The sequence below is a fragment of the Schistocerca gregaria genome, chromosome 9, assembly GCF_023897955.1.
Source record: "Schistocerca gregaria isolate iqSchGreg1 chromosome 9, iqSchGreg1.2, whole genome shotgun sequence".
In the NCBI taxonomy this organism is placed as follows: Eukaryota; Metazoa; Arthropoda; class Insecta; order Orthoptera; family Acrididae; genus Schistocerca; species Schistocerca gregaria.
In genome coordinates, this window is record NC_064928.1 from 208,567,015 (window position 1) to 208,593,894 (window position 26,880).

Sequence of the window (26,880 nt, forward strand, 5' to 3'; positions counted from 1 at the left end):
TGCGTCAAATGCATGTAGTGAATACAGGAGGTACCAGATAGTGAAACAGAAGGGAAGGAGGTTAGTATTTCATATTAGTTTGATAATGAAACTTTTATGTTCAGTAAGTGCGTAGGTTTCTCTGGAAAAATTTAGATGACATAAATCTTTTCAATGTATTGTCTGAAGATGTGCCACTTTCGGCCTATTCCTTCTTTTAGTTAATTGGAAATATAAAGCCTCTTTCTCCCCTATTCGAATCAGTACCTCTACATCACCTCTTCTGTATTCTTCCATAGAAAAAATGGTTCAAATGGCAATGAGCACTATGGGACTTAACATCTGAGGTCATCAGTCCCTAGAATTAAGAACTACTTAAACCTAACTAACCTAAGGACATCACACACATCCATGCCCGAGGCAGGATTCGAACCTCCGACGTTACCGGTCGCGCGGTTCCAGACTGAAGCGCCTATAACCGCTAGGCCACACAAGCTGGCGTCTTACATAGATGTAATCCTTTATGTTCCACATTTTACTTGCATATAAAGCACACTCCAAACAAATACTTGTGTACTGACCATAAGAAGGTCATTACAAATGTGGCCAAAACGTAGGTTTTATTTAGCTACAGTTATTTTACAATAAGGCATTACACAACAAAACTTTTACCTTAACTTGTGTCCTGTTTAAGGAATTGTCCTCTCGTCCACTGGTGAATCAGACAGAGGCTTAACAAACAAAATTGCTGTAACAACAAGTGTTACTCTTATTCCCTAGCTGATAATATTCTGTCCCACTACAGAAACTGTTTCGCAGGTGTTTCGTGGTAGAGTAGCCTACATGATTGTTTCGACTGAGATTCTATAGGTGATAAGTCAACAACTTTACTCTATATGCAAATTTAAATAATCAACTGTACAGTCAAACATATTAATCACTCATATTTTTGTCTCAGACGTATCGTTCCAGACTGCTACAGAGCATAGTTGCCATAGCCCACTTCTGGCCAACGTTTTCAGGAGTTTTCTCTAGATGGTAAGGTAAGTGCTGGAACATGAAATACCCTCATATATGTACCCAATTGGCAATAGCTGTGCACCACCATATCTCGCTTGGCATTTGGCTTAAAAGAACCGTGATACTACAATAGGCTGGATCTCAAACAGGCCACTTTTCTCCTAGGAGGAGAGATCCATTCATTGCAACCTAGGACATTCTATGCATCGCCACCAGTTTTTATGGCACTGCGCTGCAGATCTCCTGACTCTCCATAGGGTCAAGACTTGAGTAGCATACTCAACCTTTAGGGGCAGGGAATGAAAATATATTAAAAGGAAATCCTTTGGTGGTTACACACACAGCATCTCGTTAACAGTTGCATAGCCAGTGATTAGGTTAGTTTAGATTGGGTTGTGTTAGGTTTGGTGATATTAGGCTGGGTTTTGTTTAGATTAGATTGGTTTAGTTTAGACTTGGTTGGGGGGGGGGGGGGGGGTTGGTTACATTAGGTTGGGCTACGTTAGGTTTGGTTGCATTACATTGGGTTAAGGTAGTGTAGGTTAGATCGGTTAGATTTCTATTGGGTAGGCTAGATTATTTTAGATTGGGTTAGATTAGGTTACTGCAGTGAGACTGCAGATGTTAAACAAAACATTGAATTTACTCTGAACCCACATAATCTAATACACCTTCGTATGCACTAGGTTCAAATTTTTTGTCTGGGACATACTGTATCACAATTACATTAAAAATTATTTTATCCAAACTACTGACCAAGGTATTGGGAAGATTTCCCTTGGTTGTAAAACAAATACTGGAAATGGAAAGAACTTCTCAAATATTCCCAACCACATGTGGCAGTTCCGCTACCTGCTCGTATGGCATTAAGCTGAAGAGGCCCTGATTCAGCCATGGGCCAGTACTCAGACAGTAGGCTCTACCTAGAGATTCCCATGACTGTAAGTTAAACACCAGATCTGGTAACCCCCCTTCTATTCCAATTGGGAACTCATCTCCACCACCAACAGCTCACTCAGTATTTGACTGAAGCGAAGTGTGGCTCTGTAAAGGGCACAGATCTCAAACAGCTCTCTTCTCACAAAGGAGTAGACAAAAAAAAGCGGCGTGAGCTGAGACAAGGTCAGTACTCATACTGATGGATGTAACCAGTCCACTCAGCATTGTACCATCCTGCTTGTCAATACATCAGCATGACCATTTACTCAACGAGCAATGGCGGCTTCGGCAGAGGAGTTCATGACACCTCAGGTATGTTCTCAACAACGTGCTCACTCTGACGAGTATAAATACTGGTCACCTAGGCAGGCTGTGGCGTCGAATCTGGGAGTCATTGAGTCGGTTTCTGTTGTAGTGTGGGATCTCCCAGTGAGGCCACCATCGCTCAGATGTTATCCCCAGACCTCTTTTTTGGGCGCACAGGCACAGCATCTATTTGATGAGTGTAGAACTGAGGCCTCCGCCAGCAGCCCATCAGGCATCTTCCATACTCCAGTACAGACCTTAGACACCTTACCTACAACCTAACCAGGCTGCTGACCAAGCTCAGTATCGCTGCCCAGCGAAACTACCCATGCAAAGTCACCCCATCACTGGGCCGAGCTGGATATAGCTATGCTCACTATGTCTCACCATGGACTGTGGTTTCGATGCTTCCCAGACGTGGGCACAGTTCTTCTGTAATAAACTATTTGGAAGTAAACAATGTATTCAACTGCCTGAAGCTGTCTGTGTCTTGTGCTGCCCACCCACTTCCACCAGAGAACCCCAGCACCTGCAACCACCTGGACCTCGTTCTGTCCCACTGGCAGCTCGCCTGGTATTCGACCGAAAATAACCGAGTCTCTGCAATCTATCGCACGTCAAAAATCACGCTCTTTCCTTTGGAGTAGAGAATGAAAAGAACATAAAAATGTCAGGGTAGCCTCATTCATATACAACCTGCTAGCAGTTTCACACAACACATTTGTTTTATTTTCCTCCTTGACCATGGACAGTAGTATCGCAAAACATATTAAAAACAGTTACAGTCTTCTGTTTCGTGGGAGCTGGTTTTTGGGAGATTTCCCTTGATTAGTATTCAATTGCTGGAAACTATAATCAGAGGCAGTTCTTTCCCAATTGTGAACACCTCTGCCCCATTTCCAATTACCTCAGTAAATATCTGAAAAGAACTGAGGCTCTATAATCTGAAACAACCTGTGCCATTCCTGGGCGTAGAGAATGAAAAGTACAATAAATAAGTCTGATTGATGTATTCTTTAGCAATTATTCTCTGTTGTGACACCTTCTGTCCAGTTTGTGATAGTTGTGCATAATGACATTTGTGCAGACTCCGGCTGTGCTGACGTTTCTGCAGAGCTCAAGACACTTCAGGTATATAGTTGCTTTCTCATTACTTAGACTTCGCAAACTCATAACTTAACTTAGACCTCCGACTAAGGTAAACAGTAGTTTGCGACCACTACCAGGTTTCTTACTGTAACATTCGTTTGCTCGCTAAGTCACAACCAAACTGTCGAATTTCACCGTAAACTAGACCTCTTGCTACGCTACAGATCAGTCTGTTACCATACCAGATATCTTACTATAATATTCGTTAGCTTTCCAGCTCCCAATCAGAGTGTCTTATTCCCACATAACCTAGACCTCGTCCTAAGCTTCAGATCAATCTGTCACCACAACTTGGTTTTATACAGTAACATTCGCTGGCTTTTCAAGACATAGCCAATCTGTCATATTCGAACTAACGTAGATCTTGTTCTAAGCTCAGACTGTCATAAAAACAATTGTTTTTTCAGATTCATTGGCTGCCTAACAAGAGTGTCAAATTCCACATAAATGTCTCTTTGCAGAGGTGCCATTGCGCAGAAGTGGTCCCACCCTCTTCTGCTGGGCTGCCTGGTGTTCGGCCGAAAACAAACTAGATTCTACAGTAGATCGGATCTCGACAAAGGAGACGATGCAGGAAAATCAACTGTCACTCAGTCTTCCTCAAATGCAACACGATTTCGTAACAATTAAGGCTTCGGTGTCCCAGATATTCCCTACTTTGTTCTTCGATTATCACTGCTACACTCCTTCGTTCTTTGGTGATGACTGCTATACTACCTGTTATTATCATAACTGCGGTTTTTGTCTGGTAACTGCTGTCATACATATCTGATGAGGAATCCAAACGCTACAAGACTGTAAGTTATAAGCTACAATTGCGCCCACTACCGTTTTGTAAGCGATTTTCTTTAAAAATGCACTGCACTTACCGAGATCCGTTCTAACAGCTTCAAGTCTCCCATCCCCTTGATCGTTTACAGACTTTTGGTGTATGTTCCTATCACTAAATATTTGAAGTATTTTATGTGCTCCAGAAGTTCACTTCCTATCGTGTAATCGGATACGGTCTGGTTCAGGTTTACGTAAAGATATTACTTGAGAACGAATTAATGTATTTGTAATATTCTTTACGTTTTTTTTCATCAGTTACTTAAGAAAACTATATTTTTTGCATATTTATATGTTATAATAATGATCTAAATCCTCAGACGCATAGTCTGATTTAAGTGGATCTTCGTTGGTGCGATATACATTCGAAAAACTACTGCGATGCATTCCTTGACGCTGCTGTATCTTTTAGAAATGCCTTCATCTCTGCATAACTAGGGTCACCTACATCCACTTGTATCTGTTTACAGTGTTCAGGCTTTGGTCTTCTTCAACAATTTCTCCCCCCCCCCCCCTTTCCCCCTCCTCGATCTTCTTACTTCCATATGAAGCTACAGTCCAAAAACATACTTTACGAAAAGTCTTCATAGCACAAAAGCAAAGCTTTTCTCGCTATTTCCAGCCAACATTTTACATCCCCGTTTCTAGCAAAGTTCGTGTACTATTCTCAGCCCCTCATTTCCTAATCTAATTCAGTCAGCATAATTTGACGTAATTCGGCTGCTTTCTATTACTATTGTTTTACTTTGTTGATTTTCATGCTATTGCTTCTTTTCAACTCACCATTCAATCCCTTCAATTGCCCTTGTAAGCTATTAGCCAGCATTACAATGTCATCCGATCCCCTCAAAGTTGTCCTTCTTTTCCAGTCAACTTCGAATCTGTTTCCAAATTTCTCTTCGATTCCCTTGCTTCATGTACGCAATGATAGCGTCTGGGAACTCTGTCTTGCCCCATCCCGTTACTACTTACTGACTCCCATTCATTCCCATTCATGTCTGTCCAGCTGCATTGCAAGTAAGCTAATTGCCAATAAAAGGTTTTAAGAAAATCGATGGTCGCGGAAACTCTATCCCGTTCGTCGACAGCCCTCAGCGATGACAGCGACACTTTATGCGATAACTCCACAGCACAGTATACTCACCAGAACCTTCATGTTGTTGTTGTTGTTGTTGTTGTTGTTGTGCTTGCTGCTGTGGCTGCTTGCAGACTGATGTCCTGAGCGGTTGCAAGGGGTGCTATATATATGCTGGAGGGGAACGCCGGATTACCCACGAAAAGCAAAACCTTTCACAGCTGCGGAGGGGCGGTAAGGAACAGAACGGCAGACTCCAGGGTGAAAGGCGACGGGACACCGTGTGGCCGGCCGTTTGTGACGTCACCCTGAGCCACGCGACATTCTGTGACGCAGACCCGCCCGCCTGCCTTTGTCTCGGCTTTCAGCCGCTGCGGGCAGGGAAGGGAAGGGAAGGGACCAGGGTGTAACGGCCAGACAAATCGAGGCCGTTGCACGTGGAGTGTCTGCCGAATGACAGAAGGACGGAGAAAGGCGTAGGTCGTGGCCTTCCTGAAGGAACCATCCAAGAATTTAGCTGGAATCATCCGGAATGGATCTCCCTGTCACAGAGCGTGCGCTGTTTTGTAACTTTTTGGCAGATTAAAACTGTACGGTAGACAGTGAGTCGAAGGCAAAATGCTTGCCATTCACAGACAACTTTCTTACTGTCCAAGGTATACACACACGAAATATCTCCCTGTGCCATTGAGAATTCCCTGATCTTCTGAAAATCAATGAAATCGTACTGGTGTATGAGAAAGGAATAAATACTGATATGAAAAACTATAGGCCGATATGATTAACTTAAGAAACTTAGTAGAGGAAAAAAGTAATATTAAATCAATCTGAGGCGTATTTCATCAAACATAATTTGTTTTAGAAAAGAAAGATCTACTGTAACAGCAGTAGCAACTTTTATACATGAAATATTAAAAACGCTAGATGAAGGACACTAGGTAACCGGCACCTTCCTGTATATGTGTAAAGCTTTAGATACTTTGGACCATACAAATCTAGTGCATAAATTAGAAGCACATGGGATCAGAAGGGTAGCCTTACAACTACTAACCTCCTATTTAAAAGACAGGAAACAGTATGTCAAGCTAACTTACAAAAGCAATGAACAGTTGGTAATATCCAAATCAGCCCATAAGATACCTCAATGTCACGTATGTCCCAAGGAAGTACACTGGGTCCTTTTCTGTTTCTTGTGTTCGTATACGATTTAATTGAACCCAGAAACTGCAAGGTTGTCAGCTGGGGCTTTTACATGCAAACCAGCACGAACAGTAGTGAAATCAGTTATAGTTATCTGTCTAGTTATCTTACTGCGAATAAGACAGTGACAACGGGACTGATATTTAGCTATAGTCAGAACATAAACAGAACTCTATCTACACCTCCACTGCCCCTTAGCTACAGAAACAAACACAAATTTTTGGACATAATTGTTGATAAACAACTGTCATGAAACAGCACATAGACCCTATTTGTAATAAAATCAGTGCAAATTAATCTCTACTGGGAAGGGTCTCAGCCTTCCTGGACCATGACAGCTTCCGACAAATGTACTTCGGAGTGATACATCCACACCTTGAGTATGGTGTTGCACTCTGGAGTGGGGCACCAGCTATCTATACAAACAGGCTCTCCAGACTACAAGAAAAGGAACTAAGAGCGGCAGCTAAGGTAAAAAGAGAAACTTCAGACAATATCAAATACTACTAACCATCTACTCTATGTACAACCTGTAGGCAATAATGTTTGTGAAAAATAATCCTGAATATAATCTAACAAATAGTAATACACACAGGCACAGTACACAGGGAAGGGAAAATTTTCATAAAAGGCTGCAGACCTTACCCACATACAACAGGAACCATGTTTTATAACAGAGTTCCATCTGACCTCAAGGCAGCTAATTTAAACACTTTAAAAAATAAACTTAAGCATTTATTAACACATGCAGAGACAAGCTGTTATTTCACTAGGAGATTTCAAGTAGTAATCCCCTTCCTAAAACAGAGTATATAGCATAAGTTTGTTTTTGGAAACACAAAAATGATAATTTCTGATCTTCACACACAATATCAACGTACACTAATGAACATTAAAATTGTTACACCACGGAGATGACATGCTACAGACGCGAAATTTAACCGACAGGAAGAAGATGCTGTGATATGCAAATGATTAGCTTTTCTGAGCATTCACACAAGGTTGGCGCCGGTGGAGACACCTACAACGTACTGACATGAGGAAAGTTTCCAACCGACTTCTCAAACACAAACAGCAGTTGACCGGCGTTGCCTGGTGAAACATTGTTGTTATGCCTTGTGTAAGGAGGAGAAATGCGTACTATCACGTTTCCGGCCTTGATAAAGGTCGGATTGTAGCCTACCGCTATTGCGGTTTATCGTATAGCGACATTGCTGTTCGCGTTGGTCGAGATGCAATGACTGTTAGCAGAATATGGAATCGGTGGGTTCAGGAGGGTAATACGAAACGCCGTGCTGGATCCCAACGGCCTGGTATCACTAGCAGTCGAAATAACAGGCATCTTATCCACATGGCTGTAACGGATCGTGCAGCCACGTCTCGATACCTGAATCAGCAAATGGGGACGTTTCCAAGGCAACAACCGTCTGCACAAACAGTTCGACGACGTTTGCAGCAGCATGGGCTATCAGCTCGGAGAGAGTGGCTGCGGTTACCCTTGACGCTGTATCACAGACAGGAGCGCCTGCGATGGTGTACTCAACGACGAACCTGGGTGCACGAATGGTAAAACGTCATTTTTCGGATGAATCCAAGTTCTGTTTACAGCATCATGATGGTCGCATCCGTGTTTGGTGACATTGCGGTGAACGCACATTGCAAGCGTGTATTCATCATCGCCATACTCAGCAGGATAATGCACGACCGCAGGTTGCAGGTCCTGTACGGGCCTTTCTGGATACGGAAAATGTTCAACTGCTAGCCTGGCCAGCACATTCTCCAGACCTCTCACCAACTGGAAACGTCTGGGCAATAGTGGCCGAGCAACTGGCTCGTCAGAATACGTCAATCACTCACTACTCTTGATGAACTGTGGTATCATGTTGAAGCTGCATGGGCAGATGTACCTGTACACACCATCCAAGCTCTGTTTGACTCAACGCCCAGGCGTATCAAGGACGTTATTAGGGCCAGAGGTGGCTGTTCTGGATAATGATTTCTCGGGATCTATGCACCCAAATTACGTGAAAATGTAATCATATGTCAGTTCTAGTATATTTGTCCAATGAATACTCGTTTATGATCTGCGTTTCTTCTTGGTGTAGCAATTTCAATGGCCAGTAGTGTTAATAGTTTTTTCACGTCCAGGAACCAGTCAAAAAGTAATGCCTCCTTGTCCAGAAATACAAATGCAACTACGTAAACTGAAAACCACAACATTTGCGAATACTTTAGGGCTTTTCAACATAATCCCTATCCATTTCCACAGTTACGGTCCATTTTTTCACAAGGGCATGTATTCCAGTTTGGTAAAAAGCACGGGCCTACTTTCGAAGCCATTGATGCACGGATGTTTTCACGACCTCCTCATCTTCAAAGTGAATCCTACAATGAGCAAACGGACAGAAGTTTGATAGTGGCATGTCAGTACTGTATGGGGTATGAGGCGAGGTTTCTCATCCAGTTTTGTCAGTCTTTCCGGTGATGTGACGACTGGCGTGTGGTCTTGTGCTGTCACGCCTGAGAAGAGCATCCGCCTTAGATTTTGTTGGGTGAACTCGGTGAAGACAATCTGGCGCATTACACAGAATTTATTGTGCATCCTCGCTCAAAAAGAGTCAACCATAACCACGTCCTCTGCTTCCCAGATTGCTGTAGCCATAACTTTCCTTGTCCATCGCACGTTTTTGAATTTTTTCTTCTTCGGTGATGTTGTAGATACCATTTTACTGACTGCCTCTTCGATTCTGGTTTTTAAAAAATGAGCTCATGTTCCATCTCCGGTCACTATTTTTTCCAACACTTCTGAGTATTCCAGTTGTTGAATAATCGTCATCAAACGGCTTTTACTGAGGGAGGTAATGGGACACAAATAATCTACAGTCACCCGGCAGTCATCACAACTGATGTCATCAACTCGTTGAATGTTATCTGGACTCATTGCAGTCATCGGCCTGACACCCTTCGTTTCGTCAGCCAAAGATGATTTCCCTTCGGCTTCGGTACAATGACTAACCCATTGTCTAACATTTCTGATATCACTGTGCGCATTTTTTATTCTTTCATGAATGCGAATAGGCGTTTCACTTTCTGTAGTTAAAAATTACTTCACCAACGCTATCTAATACGAATATCGATGTCGGCCATTTTGCATGAGATTGCAGTACTGCCTCTGTTGACACAAAGTTATTACTGCAGTGGATTGGAGTAGCTTTGAGGAATAGCGCCGAATTTGTCATAATAATCTTGTGAATGTTGCAAAGCCATAATTGCTCTCTAATCAAATTTTTCACTTAATAAACTTTATTTAAGGTGAAAAATAGAAGGTATTACATTTGACTCCCCCTCTTAGGTGCCGTTAATTCCAAATTTCATTCTTTACATTAGAAACTACAAAAACATAAGTACTTGTGTCTTTTTTTTTAAGAATATTTCCATTCCGAATTCGTTACTATAAGATTAAAACTGTAATAACAGCTCATCAGCCAACCTATCTACTAGTTCAAATAACGTCCGGGAATTGAGCCAAGTAACACTTTCAGCGACCGCCGATATTTCGGCGGGACAACACCCCTCGATTTTAATGGCAAACTGCAACGGACAGGCGGCGTACATGCAAACTTAAAACCTCGGTTCCCGGACTGAAGCAGGAATGACAACATACACACTGAACACTAGAGCCACCAAAGATGACCAAAGTCAGAGATATCCATAGTGAGACTACGAACTCGCAGGTGAGGCAGCAGTGACTCTGTCCCTTTGTTTGACAAGGGAGAGAGCCGGATTCCAAACAGAGCTTAAACAAAAACCTCCATCCCTGTTAACGAGGTTGCTCCCTAATTTAATCTCAACTGCCTCCTTAATAACACTGTCCCAACAACTGGACGTGCATGCCAATATCTTGTTGTTTCTATATAACATGGGGTAACTAGTATCCAAGCAATGTTCGGCAATAGCAGATCTATTTGGCTTCTGTAATCGTGTGCGCCGTTTACGCTTTTCACATCGTATTTCCGTAAAATACGACCGATCTTGTTGGAAGTGTTTCCTACGTAAGGCAAAAAGCCAGAAGACTTACGTGTCGACACAGAATTATCATCAATCATCCGACGTACAGTTGGTCGATGGCGCAACGCACGTTCAATCACGCCAGGAGAAACTCAGGTCTCATACCTACTGGTTCATTGCCGTCCTGCTATTGACAGTAATTGCATTAGTCAGTTGATTACATTAAATTCTATGCCACCGAATGCTATGTTCCATCTATCCTGCAAAAACCATCTCCAGTTTCTGTGTTTGAACAATTACATAAATATTTCCTGGTTTTGCAGTGCAGCCATGCCTCTTCCTGAAATTTTAACGATGGTATTGTTCCAACAACGGATGAACGCTTACAACATAATCTCATTGTTTTCATTTCCGAAATGTAGTTCGTATACTCCGTAATGTAACTACTCTGTTGTTTTGTTGCTGACTTTATTTCCTTTTACAGTTTCGCCGCTTCTCTCAGCACGGCTCTCACAGTTTACAGTACTACCTTTCGTTCCCTTTAAACGTTCCACCGCGCTTTCAACGAGTTGCTACGGGATGTATATGTTCCCACGTAACTGCTGTTGTGCCTTATCTCCGCGAAAATGTTCTTTACTGTTCTCTATTGCCCCTCGTAAGATTTCATATCCGTTATACTGCAGTTTACAAACTGGCATATAGTACAACCTCTCCCTTTCCCTCCAGTTTGTAACTCCTTTATTTGTTTCGGTAATAGTTTCACGTTTACACCTCTAAACATTTGCAGCATTGTTGTGTACTTAATCTAAATGTTACCTAGCAGTCTGCGAAAATGGCTACTATGTACACAATCTACTGGCATTCCCACTTGGGAGAGAGTCACAATTCTTCTCTCCTAATTTCTTGCAACTTCCCCATTACTAATCGGGTAATGCGATAATATGCCCGTGAGCGCGTATATTAGCATATTGCGGCACGTTCTAAACACATTCTAGTCCAAAATTACTAAGAAAGACAGAATTTCTTTTATTTCTCGAAGACATTTTGACAGTGCATTAAACAGCTTTCTTCAAGGAGATCCTGCAAGCTACTGGGGACATTCACAAACGAAAAGAAGTGGTTCATATTAAGCACATGATGTAAAATATATACTACCGTGTGGTTTAAAATTTGAGTGTATCCACTCTCACTGAGATCCAGCATGGGCTGTAATTATTGTATGGCAGTGGAAATTGATAGATATTCTAGTGCATTAATGAGGAACTGATTAACGCTGGAAAAAAGTGAGTTCAAATTTTGGCCACCAAGTGCAGATCTGGTGCTGTGAATGCAAGAAAGTCATACAGAAATCCTTCCTTCTGCAGTCGTTTAGGAGACGAACGTGGACACAAAAGGTCAAACAAGTGAGAAAGGATGTTGGTTTTATTATAAACTTTGGCTTACTCAGTTTGTTCAGTATGAGCACTAGAGACGTTGACGAAACTCTGTAAGCGTCAAATTTGCATCTGGTGACCAAACGTGGAACTAATTTTTTTCCAGAGTAAATCGTTTCCGCATTAGCGCATTACCATATCTATTAAGTTTCGCGGCCATAGGATATTTACAGCCCACAATGGACCTCGCGATCAGCTGCACTTTAATTGTAAGCACCTGGTACAATCAAGCACAGCGTGTTGTTTATTCCCTGGGCTAGAAAAAAAGTAAGGAAAAGATGGTACAGCAAATACGCTACATAATTACTGAAGAGGAAAACCGACACGCGGTGTGCCAGAAATGAACATATCTGGAAAGAATGTGGAAACTCCGCGAGTGCCATTATACTGCAAGAGAAAAAAGGACGATATATTGTATTCACTGTTTATCGTCCATATTAGTTGCCTCTGTACTTGCTACATGACTCCCCTCCCTTGTTCACACACTTTTCTCAGCGACGTTCCTACTTTGTGAAGCAGTCATGCGTGGCTGCACTTGAGATAGCCTTTAAGGACTGGGGTGGGATTTGCTTTTTTGTCATAAATACACTGAAGACGGTGTACTTTTTGCATGGGTTTTAATTTTGAAAAATCGCAAGGAGTCAGGTCTGGCGAGAAAGGAGGTTGCGCGGTGGTTGGGGGTGGTGGTGGGGGGGGGGGGGGGGGGGGGGAGGATTCATCTGACTTTTGGCGCAAAACTGACGAACTGGCAGAGCTGAGTTTGCGGTGGCAGTGTTGTGGGCAAGAATCGTGAGTTCTCTCGCCACAACTCAGGTCCCCTTTCGTGTAACCGCTGCAAAAAGCCTTGATAGCACACGCGATTCACTGTTTCACCTTCAAGCGAGAATCCAAGATCCACAATTCCATTAAATTCGAAAAAAAATTATTGAGAATCCCTTTGCCATTGGACCGAGACTGACGTGGTTTCTTGGTGCGTGCGGATTTGTTGCCAATCCAATGCGATGATTGAACTTTGTCTCAGTGCTCTGCCATAAACCAGCTTTCGTCTCCTGTTATGATCCTTTGCACGAATGTTTCATCGCTGTTGGCTTGTTCAGATACTTCCCGACACATGCCTACTCTATTTTCTTTCTGTTGTTTTGTCATCAAAAGGGGAACAAATTTCGCTGCAACTCGATACGTGTTCAATGTTTTCCTCATAATTTCATCTCATGACCCAGTTGAGATGCTAACCTCTTCTGCAATTTCTTTGACAGTCGAGCGGTGATTTGTATGTACCAGATCGTTCATTTTCTGAACGTGTGAGTCATCAGCTGAAGTCGAAGGTCTTCCTCGTCGAGGATCATCTTCAGTTGACTGATGACCACTTTTTAATCGTGAAAACCGATTGTAACATTGCATAAGACCCAGAGCATCATTTATAATAGCTGATTTCAAAAAATGGTTCAAATGGCTCTGAGCACTATGGGACTTGGTATCTGAAGTCATCAGTCCCCTATAAATTAGAACTACTTAAACTTAACTAACCTAAGGACATGACACACATCCATGCGCGAGGCAGGATTCGAACCAGCGATCGTAGCGGTCGCGAGGTTCGAGACTGAAGCGTCTAGAACCGCTCGGCCACACCGGCCGGCTAGTCGGAACTTTTCTACAGAATTATTACTATTAATCTGCAGTGTGTGTGTTTTATAGCGTACTATGCAATTTCCTTCAGACAGGCGCCCATGTGTGAAGGCACAGACACTGCTACCATATACAGCAGTATACAATAGAAGAAAGGCATTTGCAATTACGAATAACATTGCACTTCGACTGTCAAATTATTGGTGATATATGAAAATTTGAGGCAGACTGGGACTCTAAAGCGGATTTCTTTCCTAGTGTTTTCTTTTTAGTATTCATATATATTCTAATACTTCAAAGGCACATTACTATATTTTCACAGTTTTCTTGCAAATGCTAGTGACTAATAGCTAAATGTTGTCTACAGAAAACATGGAAGAGGCAGTGAAAGCTGTTGAAAAAAAGGAAATGGAACTTAGCGAAGGTAGTACTCAGTTCGTTCCTAAAAGAACTCTTCAGAGAGCAGTTCAGAATAGACTTCAAAATATGACGGACGAAATTGACAATTCACGAGGAAAATTTCGTCGTGTTTTCTAGAATGAGCAAGAGTTACAACTTGTTGATTATTTAAAAGACATGGATGGAAGATGGTTTGGACTGACAAAGAAGGGGTTTAGAGCGTTAGCTTTCGGCTGGCACAGAAAACCAAACTGAAGCCCCCGTCCAACTAGACAATTCAATTTTCTTCGAGGCATCTAACATTCTGCCAATGTAAATTCATATACCGATTGTGTTTTTGCAGATTTTGGGAAATACGGTGAGATTTAAGTTCAACTTGTAAGTGCTGTGTCCTGCCTACTCGTCGAATATGGGGTGTCAAGTAAACCTGCTTTCTAGGATCGCTAGAGAACAATTCAAGCAAATCGTATCCATGAATTTTTGTGTAATACTTAACTTTGAGAATTTACAATGATGTGTCGCAAGCAATGGGCGACAGACAAAATAAGAACTCTCATCAGTATAAACAATGCCTAATACAAGTGAAATTATACAGTTGCTAAGTCACTGCGTAGAACGGCGAGTGGCAGTTGACGTTTGTTCGGGCTACCTGCTGAGACGCCGCGAGGTACGAGGTGGGAAGCAACCACGTATGTGTGGAGTTGGTTGTTCGCGGTCTGCCGGTTCAGGATGGAGGATATGTGATGGCTGGCTGCCTGCCTGTGTGCTCTCCTGATTTTGCTCGCCGTGCCTTGCGACCACCTAGCGTGGGTTGCTGCCTGGTGTATCCTACACGAGCCATACCAGACGTCCACCAGAAGTTAAGCAGTGTTTCTTTTAAAGAAAAGGAGCAAATGTATAAACTTTTTGTAACCAATTTTGGTGGCCTCTTAAGTACGGCCTTAGCGTTTACTCTGCCTTTGGGGAGAGCTAATTCTTTTAAATTTAAATAGTTTGGGTTCCCTGTCCTTTATAATTTTTGGGGGGTTTTATTTGAATTTTCTCTTTTGGGGTTCCTTCCTTGTGCTTGGTTAAATATTTACTTCTATAGCGGGAAGTGACTCCTGGTTAAAACTAGGAGAAGGTGTTTGATGTTACTGCCGCCTCCGGCATTCTTCTTTTCAATTAAGTGTTGTCATCTCTTCGAGCGACCTGGTGTCACTCCTCGTTAATTAATGCTCGCTTATGTGTACTTAATTTTGAATTGGCCATTTGAATTAATATTTTGGAGCGCAGTGTAGCACTAAGACAACCTCATTGTATACCACCTTGTGCCCCGATCTAGTAGCTTAATTTTCAGTGGCACGATTTAGCTCCACTACCGGTTTTACTGATGGGCTTCCTTCAAAATCTTGTCTTGTATAAGTTTGCCCCATGTGTGTCTGGGAACACAGAGATGCGCTTTAGTGTGACTTCAGTGCTAGTCTGTTTATGGAATCTTCATTTTGGTTTGTCTTCCACTGAAGCGTTTGAGTGGAGCGTAGTATGTTTGATTTGTTATTCATTTAATTACTGTAAGTTTGTTTATTTAATGGGGAGCAAGACATTTAAAGACTGTTGGTATTAACTCCCCTAGTTGCTGGGTGTTTCTAATTTGTTCCAAGTGGCCTACTACTCATTCAATGGCAAGGCTGTTGATTAGTTGGTTACTGTGAGTACAAATTCAAGCTATTTATTGATTGCCAAAATTGTTAAAGTGTCTGTGTCCTGATTCGATCACTAGCTACGTGTTTGAGCTGAATTGATATAAACTTCACATTTCCTCCTTAAAATTTGTCGCTAGTAGAAACCCTTACGAGAACTATGTTTTGTCACTGCTTATATTAACCTTTACTGGGAGCAATATATCGTGTAGTTAAATTTTGTCATAAAATGTGTATTTCTCTGATGTAATAAACGAGTGATAAAAGAAAAAAGCAAAGGGGCCTGGTCCTTTCTATTGTGTCCGGTTTGTAACATGTATCAATTTTTTCAACTTCTTTTTTGCATTTAAATTGAACTGAGATCGTTTTAATATTAGCGTCAACGTGCTGCACCGAGTCCCTCAAGTTAATTTGAAATTATCTGTCGATAGCACCATTACTTCGCGAGAAAAAGAGCTGCTTCATAGAACAATGTTTATTCATTTCATGTTGGCTATCTGTCAATGAGTCGTTTTCTTCGAAGTAACCCATAATGTTTAAACACACATTATGTGTTTCAAAATCGTACAGCAAATTCACGTTAGTGATACGGATCTGTAATACAAAAGATTACTCGTATTTCCTTTCGTGAGTTTTGGTGTGACCTGCGAAGCTTTCAATCTGTATGTACGGATCTCTCTTCGAGCAAGGTGTTGTACATTTTTTCCAAGTACGAAACTATTGTATCAGCTTACTCTGAAAGGAACTTTACTGGCATACAATCTGGGCCGGAGGGTTTGCCTGTATTAAGTGGCTTAAGCTGCGTCACTAAACCGAGGACATCTACGTCTAAGTTACTTATGTTGGCAGTTGTCCCTGACTCGAATTCTGGAATATTCACTTGCTCTTCTTTGATGAAGGCACTGTCATCACTAAGATTTCCATTGCTGTCGCGAAGTGAAGGTACTGACTGCGTCTTGCAACTGCTGTGCTTTACGTACGACCAAGATCTCTTTGGATATACTGCCAGATATCGAGACAAAGTTCCACTGTGGAGACTATTAAAAGCATCTCGCATTGAAGATTGCGCTAAATTTCGAGTTTCGGTAAAACTTTGCCAATCTTGGGGAGTTGGCGTTCTTCTTCATTTAAAACTCCCTGCGAGATTAAACTTCGTGCCAGACCGCGTCTCTAACGTGGGGCCTTTGCCTATTAGATGGTCGGGTCGCGATTCTTGCTTGAATAGCTGAGCCGGCACAGCCTTACCCGCAAAGGGCAGAAGTTCCACGTTCGAGTCCTGGTATGGCAGACAGTTTTAATATGCGAAGATGTTTCAGGGATTCCAAGTAATTCAATATAATGACCAAATATTCCATGTGATCATACATGCAACGCGTATTTTTTATAAGCCACTTCGCAATTATAACAGAAGAGCAAAGAACACTACTCTTGCCTTATCACTATCAGAGGGAAGTTTATTTATATACAGCAAGGTCCAGAGAGCCCCAATATTTAATCCTGTAGAGCGTCAGAAAGCTGCTGACTACGTGACGTGATGTTTGCTTCCTATCCTATACTATAGCTCATAAATTCATAAATTTCAAATTTTCACGGAAGAATGTTTTGATGTGGAAGGTATAGCGACGTAAACAAACTACACAGTAGTCCAGAAGCTGCATTTTCGTTATTAAAATGTCTTACTTCATGGTCAGTGAAGTGGCATATGGTGTGTTCAATTAAGATACCCTCTAGTATTGCAATTGTCACTCAGAATTTCATGCTCATATGCTCAATCATTCTTAACTGAATTACCTTCTTCAGAATTGTTGAGAAATTATTCTGTGAAGCCGCTTTATGAAACCTATGCATTACATAATCGTTGATTTATGCTTCAGTCACTCTCATTTTAAACACAATTATATGTTTCCAAACTTAAATATTGTTCATTCATTTAGTATCCAAGCCTGACACGCGCTGTACACGTGTGTCAAACACGTGAATAAATGAACTGCAAATGAAGGGCAGACCATCTGTTTACGATGGTACCAATATTGTTTCGAAACAATAAAAAACCAGCTTTCTGCGTCAATCACAGTTTTTAGTTAACATACGTGTCACATTATGATAAGTTACATACTTCAGACAAATACAATCAACAGTCTGTTCGCGGTCAATTTATGAAAGGATTCCAGCAAACTGCACACGGATTAGAGTTATCAGAGCGAAGGTTGTTTATATACAGCAAGGCCCAGAGAGCCACAATGTTGAACCCTGTGGAGCGTCATAAATTTTCTGACTACTTGACATGATGTTTGCTTTCTATCCTATATTATAGCTTATTTTAACAATGAAATCTACACAGTAACCAAAATTGTTCAAAGATCGAATTGGTAGAGGTGGGTAGACGTATCTTTACAAAAAGCAGTAAGGCAATATTCTTCATCTGTAATTATTGTTGCTTCCAGACTTCAGACGGAATTATTTGAATACCCTTCTTTGTGAGATATGTATGTACTTGCATCGTCTGTGGTGGAAATTCCCTCACTTGTGTCGATGTCATAAATATGTAACTGCACATAACATAGTAAACGACATAGAAGACATTGGACTTAATCTACGACAAAAGAAAATGCCGTATAACTTAAAGTAACAGCCTCTACGTAAAACTGTGTCAGCAATTTTAACCTTAGAACTGATGATAGCAGATGCTGCATTGTAACTACGAGTATTATTGAAATAATTCTTTGCTCTCTGTTTACTTGTTCGACGATTTGGAGCGAATCTTTGATACATAGGTTGAAAAATAATTTTTTTTTTTGTTAACGGTGACGAATTAGTTTCTTATACTACACAATGATAATGCCGTTGTTTCAGGTGAAGTAACGAACTACAGATGCGAAATATTTTGCATTAGAAAATCTGCAAATTCTTCAAAACGCAATTATAACTCTCAAAATTATTTGGAATTACGTTCAGTGCACATTCAAATATACTTTTCAAACAACAACAGAATTATCATTACCTATATCCATGTCGCTCCTGTTACTTTGTTTACTTAAAAATTGTGTTTCTCAAGCTCTTTGTCTTTCTGTCAGACCCGTTACTTTTCTTCTTCGGAACACAGCATCAAAACAATATATTTTCCGTATAATAAGAGAAATCGTACCTATTCAAAATGAAGAAACTGAAAATCAGGAACTTACTCCAAATTCTGAAATAGCTATGTGAAATGAACACAAAGTTAGTTCATTTGCTCATAAGCCGGTTGAACGCACGGCAGGTTTTTTCCGTCGTGGTCTGTTGACCATCACCGCTCACAGAAAACTTGCGTTTACAGTCTCGGCGGTAAGATCTCCATCGCCGTTGTAGAAGTCAGCTAGCTATTGGTACCGTACGTTCATCAGCAATCCACTTCACTTGATTTTATTATGTTGTTTAAATTACTCGTAACATTTAACCACACGATGTTGTTTGGAAAGAACAGAGCGGATTCCAGGATCATTGTGATTATGTCGACGAATGAAGAGTAAAAGAAAAACTCGACTAATTTCAGGTAATGCAATTAATGAAACACGGAGGGAGACGGGATCTTTCTGCATGTTGTCCGAAGAATAGAGTCAGGATGACACGACATTCTTCAATTACTTCAGAATGTCAGCGACTTCCTTCGACAGACTCTATGGGTGGTTGAAATATACCATTAAGCGCAAAATTGAGGAATTGCGTTCGGCCTGTAGAAACGCTGGCAATAACATTGGGGTAAGTGTAGGATAACCATTTTCAGATTAGTTGTAAAGGTAACTGTATTTATTGCTAAAATTATGTAAGAATATACAAAATACTAATGTTACCATAACCTTCATACACAAATAAACTAAAATGTATTGACGTCTGATGCACTAGACGAACTGTAGAAATGTTCTGAAGAAATTCTTTAGTCTTCTTCATCAACATATTCAGTAAAATTTTTATAGTGTTCATCTGGTGCAGCTTTTACCATTTTGTAGCTCGCGCAGCTTTTTCCATTTTGTCCTTCATAGGCTGGCGTGAGGAGTAGACAGTGCGTTTTGAGACTGAGGGTGTCATTGGTGGGGCATAATGTGAGAGACGTGGAGCTTGTGAGCAGTGCGAAGTCATAGTAATTGTTAAAGGCTTTTTTGGTTGGGGAATGTGTGGCGTTTATTGGGTCTGTTGCTCGAACTGGGAAACGTATTGCGTAATACTGGAAATGACTGAGAAAGCCTCCATATAAAATTCAAACTATTCATAGCTATCAAAATTCTCTGTATAAGGCAATAGGCTTGGTAAAATTCTCCATATGAGGCAGCAGACCGTGGTAGGAAGAACATTTCGGTGTACGGTTTCTCAAGTTCCTTTAAAATCTTCAAATCTACTTTAATTTTTTCTGTTTGGTTCGTGGGTGGTTACTGGAGACAAGATTTTCCTTTGTTCCACTTGTTAGGCTTACCTCGTGTTCTGAGGAGGGTGTTTGTCCTCTCCTTCAATGCTGAAACTCTCTGTAAGTCTCTTTCCTTTCGCATATTTTTTTAGGAACTGGAGTTGGTCGTTAAATACGGACTTTGATAGCTTGTCATCCACTAGCTTTCCTTTATTTTGTCCTATTTTCAGTCTCAGCGAAGGGGCCTTGCAGATGTATCCATACTTCTACCACTTCCTTACCTAAAAAGGAAAATAGTAAAGTACCATCTGTGTTAGCTACGTAAAAATACAAAATAATAACTCATTTCTTCTTCTGAAACTAATTTTCTTTTTTCGTTTTTTCGGGTGTCTAGCAAATCGATATAATTTCACCGATCTTCATTATTCTATCAGAATGGAAATCTCAACAGCAAGAGTAACAGAGATGTTCGTCAAGTATTGTGGAATGGTATGCAAAGATAGTGCATACGTTCTTCTTACAAAAGGAATATGACGTTCAATAACAAATGCATTTGAACATGCAGCAAACTTTTCTTGTTGCATGGGGGCAGTGGATGGGAGACATGACCGCATCGTGAGTACAATGGAAAGTGAACCAACTCGTGTGTATATTAATTAGAAACACTAATATTACTCAGTTGTGTAAAGAGATATGGCAAAAGTACCGGTTTGTTTGTGTGCACATTGGTAGCTATGGAATAGAATGTCACTCGTCAGTTCTTGGACAGACTATGTTACAGATTATGATATGGAAATCAAAAGAAGGCAATTAAAAAAAAATACCTGATGATAAGTGCATTTTAGGCATAGAGAGTCCGAAGGTGGAACCTGCTAGCTAATGATTCTAAATAAATGCACGTGGTGTACCTCCAGTGTAAATCAGCTGGTAAACGTACATTCACTGAAACATAGAGACATTCGTGCTAGCAACTGAGGTGCTTTATATCATTGGACACATCTATTACCAAAACTTACGCGTGACAAGTAGCGGACAATGAAAAACCAAAACAAGTGTGAAGAATGACTGAAGCCCGCTCTCAGTCTCTTGTGAAAAATTAGGATTATGAAGATATTGTCAAGTTTAATGAACTCGAAATATATGCACTGCATGGGTGTCAAGTGAGGAATATTGTTAAACGCACGAACTCCACATTGCCGTCATGGCACGGGGACGTCATTATCCTTTGAACATGCTTATTAGAAGAAACCCCGACAGTGAACACTCAGTGATTAAGTAGGTGAGGCTACCATGTTATTCTGGTGTTCACTATATTATTTTTGTACGAAGCTCCAGAATCCATTTGAAACGAGTGTGAATGAATAATTACCCCAGACTAATCAATTTCTTCCAATATCGATAACAATAACGTTTTGTTTCTAATCTCTCTGTTAACTTCTCCCATATCCGTATCAACCTGAATGTCTGTTACTGACTTAAATCCATCCCTTCCCGAAAGACTATTGCTTACAACGCCCATCATCATACGTCACATAACCAGTTCTTAATCTCATTCCTTCGCCTTGATATCTACTCGCCACCCCAACTCCAGTTCCGACGTCTAAGATTGCTGTGAGCTGCGGATCTACGTAATGCCGAGATTGCATGAACATCCTGCATATCTACTCGTTAACTGCACTACAGTACTGCTCTGTATACATTTAGTATTCGTATCTTTGCCTTTAAAGTCCTGTGTCATATACTTATATTTATGGCACGCACTACACATTTTAAGTAATGACTAATGCAATTTGCTGGCTTAAACCATTTTAACCCTTCACACACGACCGAAACCGGTAGATGTTTGGGTGTACAATGAAAACAGCTGGTTGTTCAAATACGCAGTTTGCACATGACCTAACGACTTTTGACAGTAACCTTCGAAAAGTGTTTACTATAAAAGCAATGTAGGTAGACCATGTTATACGAAATTACAAAGAACGAGGAAAATGACGTCTTTACACACTGCAAGACGTAAGGAAAAGGGCGAAGACCACGAAGCGTTTAGAGCCCCGGTTATTTTAAAAAATGAGAAACTACAAATTATTTAAACGATGATATATATTAGTAACAGTATAGGATACAATTTTATCTCTCATCCTGAAAGATAGAGAGAGGTTAATCCGTCATACATCGATACACAGAGTAGAAGTTGGTAGCAGTGTGAGAGACAGAGGAAAACTTTTCTCATGTGTGCATGTCTGCTTAGTTGTACTTTTCTTAACATATACACACATGATTGTTTGGTGTACACCTTTTCAAAGTACCTTCCGAATTATATAAGTTTCACTGACCTGCTTGTATGATCAATATTAAAATTCGATACTTCCATTTTCCTTTTTTTCCCTTTATTCGATTTCGATCCCCCCCCTGTTTGGGGGAGCACCTGACCAATGAGAGAGTAAAAAGGGAGGGAGGCGAGGAAAAGGGCGGAGCTGATGGAGGGGGAGGACATAGCAAAAAGAAGGGACCGGATGGACGTAGAAAGGATTGGGGGAGGTAGTGGAGGGGAATATAAAAAGACTTGGGAGTCAGGGAGAGGGTAGGCGGGGAAAAAACAGGATGGAAGAGGGAGAGAGGGAGCTCGGGAAAAGGACAGATGGATGGAGGGAGGAGGGGGTTCACAGGAGGGATAAATGGAGGGAGAGAGGCCATCATCAGAAGGGTGAGTTGATGGAAGTCACCTTGGGAAAGGAGATGAAGGGTGTAGACATGGAGGGTAGGGGGGACACAACAGTGAAGACGTGGCAGAGGGCAGGGATGGGAGAGGAGAGGAGCAACCAAGGGGTGAGGGGGATCAAGGTAGCAGGAGGTGTAGAGGACATGTATATGTTCGAGGAAAGGGAACACATGGGGGAAAGGAATGAGGACATAGAGGAACTGCATGGGGGATGGGAGGCATATACGGAAGGCGAGGTGGAGTGCATGGTGCTTGAGGATCTGGAAGGACTTATAGAATTTGGGGATTTGGGGATTTGGGGAAGGGGGAGGTAGGGAGGATATTCAGATGGGACTGCCATAGCAGAGGATGGGACGGATTAAGGATTTGGAGGTGTGGAGGATGGTAGAGTGCTTCAAACCCAAGGCCGGCCAGAGAGGAGTTTAAGGAGTCGGAGGCAGTTGTGGGCTTTGGATTGGATGGAGCGGAGATGAGGGATCCAGGTGAGGTGACGGTCAATGATGAGTCCAAGGTAGGTGAGGGTGGGGGAGAGGCCTTCTGTTTTCATTGTGCTCGTTTTAATATTATGATCTCTCACTAATATTTCATTATATTTCATTCTCACTCATTCCAGAATAATTCTTATTTCTTCCGTATATGTGTACTACACTGTGCTTTATTCTGTACTGGATTTCGAGCTAGCAGCCAAAATTTCAACTATCACAGTACTTTTACTATCTTTTAACGTATTCGGGCGTTTTCATAGCCACCTAGGAAGTCGGACATTTAGTTACCATTTAGTTAGTACAGAAAACAGATAGAGGGCGCTGACGTTTGCTTTTAACACTTGCAGTATCAGCTTTCTTCTCAAAAGGGTGGCTACCGCCATCTCACTAAAAATACAGTCTGTTCGCCTCATAAAAGTGAGGCTATAGCATCGCTGACACCTTCAAACAATTCCTGTCAAACCGCCTTTATTGATTCGAGGCAGTTTCCCCAAAGGATCCTCTATCCCAATAATTGACTCCGGTATTTTCTTTTACTATTTCTATACTATAGCCTTTTCACTGAATAAGCACTTTTAGCTCTTCTTATTGTCTGGTCCATCTCTACAGAAAGCCCTTTAGGGCTTATAGATTCACCTGCGGTTACAGTACCTGTTTCTACGTAACCATTACATGTTTCACCAACATTTGCCGCCGTCAATATGTTCGTACATCTTCTTCTCATATTTTACGATTACGATGGTAAAATTATTACGTGAAACCGTTGCTGTTGTGCAACTATGTTTAAAATATTGATTACGACGGTACTTTTATTTTCCGAGTGTCCGTCAGTCATCTCTTCTCAGTGGTAGAAAAAGCTCGATTTGCCAGAGAAATCTGCAGTATCTCCTGACAGAGAGAAAATTTTACAGTTCTGTGTAGCACAAGAATGGTATAAAAGAGCAATATAACAGTTGTACATAAATTATACGCCTGAGTTACCTAATCGTTGGGAATGCGTGCAGCAAGACATTTTCACGTGAAAGCAAGCCGCCATTCCGCGTACGACTCTATCCTTGCATAATTCAACAACAAGCCCAACTCGCCGTATGCCTCTGCGAAGGAAAACTACAGACAACGACAACGGTATAAAGATTAGATTAGATTAGATTAGTACTTGTTCCATAGATAATGAATACGACACTTAGTAATGACGTGGAACGTTTCAGGTTAATAAAAGGTGTCTATACAAGATATTACATTACACAAAATATTACATGACAATTAATATCTTTAATTCTTTTTTTTGCGGGGATTCGAGAATTTACTCACTTACTATATCCAAAAATTCATCTAATAAGCAGAAGGAATTGCCATTAAGAAATTCTTTTAATTTCCTTTTAAATGCTATACGGCTATCTGCTAGACTTTTGATGCTAATGGTAAGTGACCAAAGACTATTGTGGCAGCATAATTGACCCCCTTCTGAGTCAAAGTCAGATTTAACATTGAGTAGTGAAGATCATCCTTTCCCCTAGTGTTGTAGCCATGTACACTGCTATTACTTTTGAATTCGTTCAGACTGTTAATAACAAATTTCATACCTGAATATATATATATTGTGAGGCTACAGTGAAGATCTCTATCTCTTTAAATAAGTGTCTGCAGGATGATCTTGGATGAGCTCCAGCAATTATTCTAATTACACGCTTTTGTGCAAGAACACTCTTTTACTCAATGATGAGTTACCCCAGAATATGATGCAATACGAAAGCAGAGAATGAAAATAGGCGTGGTAAGCTAATTTACTGATATGTACACTCCTGGAAATTGAAATAAGAACACCGTGAATTCATTGTCCCAGGAAGGGGAAACTTTATTGACACATTCCTGGGATCAGATACATCACATGATAACACTGACAGAACCACAGGCACATAGACACAGGCAACAGAGCATGCACAATGTCGGCACTAGTACAGTGTATATCCACCTTTCGCAGCAATGCAGGCTGCTATTCTCCCATGGAGACGATCGTAGAGATGCTGGATGTAGTCCTGTGGAACGGCTTGCCATGCCATTTCCACCTGGCACCTCAGTTGGACCAGCGTTCGTGCTGGACGTGCAGACCGCGTGAGACGACACTTCATCCAGTCCCAAACATGCTCAATGGGGGACAGATCCGGAGATCTTGCTGGCCAGGGTGGTTGACTTACACCTTCTAGAGCACGTTGGGTGGCACGGGATACATGCGCACGTGCATTGTGCTGTAGCGAATGCCAAGCGACGCTGGAGGCAGAGTTTTCGTCGTACGTGAAACACTCTCTAATTATTATTTTTTTTTTTTTCAAGCGACGGATTTTCATTTCACTTCGTAAACCTTTGCTACTGGAGAAGACCGCATAACGAACACATTGTTATTTCTACTCTGTCAACTGTATAGCTAAAAATGGTTCAAATGCCTCTGAGCACTATGGGACTTAACTTCTGAGGTCATCAGTCCCCTAGGACGTAAAACTACTTAAATCTAACTAACCTAAGGGAATCACACACATCCATGCCCGAGGCAGGATTCTAACCTGCAACCGTAGAGGTCGCGCTGTTCCAGACTGTAGCGCCTAGAACTGTATTGTTAGGCGAGACAGTTTCTATCACCAGTTCCGATTATGTACCGTCAGATTGGGAAGCAGCACGCTAGCTTGTCATGCACTGGTGGTAGGATGGGGATGTCCCCCTTACGGAGAAGAAACGCAGTTCGGCAAGCGGCTGAAATTCTGAAACTACGAGAGTGTCGTTGTACTGCAAGGGTAGGGGGACGGCATACCGCAGAGTCACTGCTCATCTCCCCTATTATCGTATGCCCGGTGAAAAATCTCCGACAAATAACTTGATTTCGCCTACAGCTGTTACAAGCGACCAGATGACTTGAACCTCGGTAGAGATAATATTTTTGTCAAGCTTTAGAATATACGTCTAATTTATATATGCAGTTAAAAAAAATAGTTGCTCTGTTTCAGAAAAGCTTTCCTTGCTATTAGCAGGTCTGCGTCTTACATCCACTGTACTTCGGTCACCGTCAGGTGTTTTGCTGCCTGAGTAATAAAGCTCATCTGCCTCTTTCAGCCTCTCCTTTCCTAATACAATTCCCTTAGCTTTATTTTGACTGCCCTTTACGAGTATTATCGTTATTTTGCTTTTGTTGATGGTATTGGGATTTTTTTTCATCAGTCTTCTGATTGGTTTGATGCGACCCGCCACGAATTCCTTTCCTGTGCTAACCTCTTCACCTCAGAGTAGCACTTGCAACCTACGTCCTCAATTATTTGCAGTCCTCCTCTACAGTTTTGCCTTCTACAGCTCCCTCTAGTACCATGGAAGTCATCCTCTCATGTCTTAACAAATGTCCTATCATCCTGTCCCTTCACCTTATCAGTGTTTTCCACATATTCCTTTCCTCTCCGGTTCTGTGCAGAACCTCCTCGTTCCTTACCTTATCACTCCAGCTAATTTTCAACAATCGTCTGTAGCACCGCATCTCAAACGCTGATTCTCTTCTGTTCCGCTTTTCCCACAGTCCATGTCTACTCCAGACGTGGGTGGTACCAGCTTTTATTGGTTGTATATCTGTTTTTATCTAGACTGGCCTTTCTTGAATCCACGTGAATGCTTTGACAC

The 26,880-nt window shown here is 41.5% G+C and overlaps 1 protein-coding gene across 1 annotated transcript in view; it reads right to left on the reverse strand.

Annotated features, from left to right (window-relative positions):
- LOC126291615 (cuticle protein 65) overlaps window positions 1–26,880 on the reverse strand; it is a 77,294-nt gene that overhangs the window by 28,848 nt on the left and 21,566 nt on the right. The gene's annotated exons all lie outside the window — the stretch shown is intronic.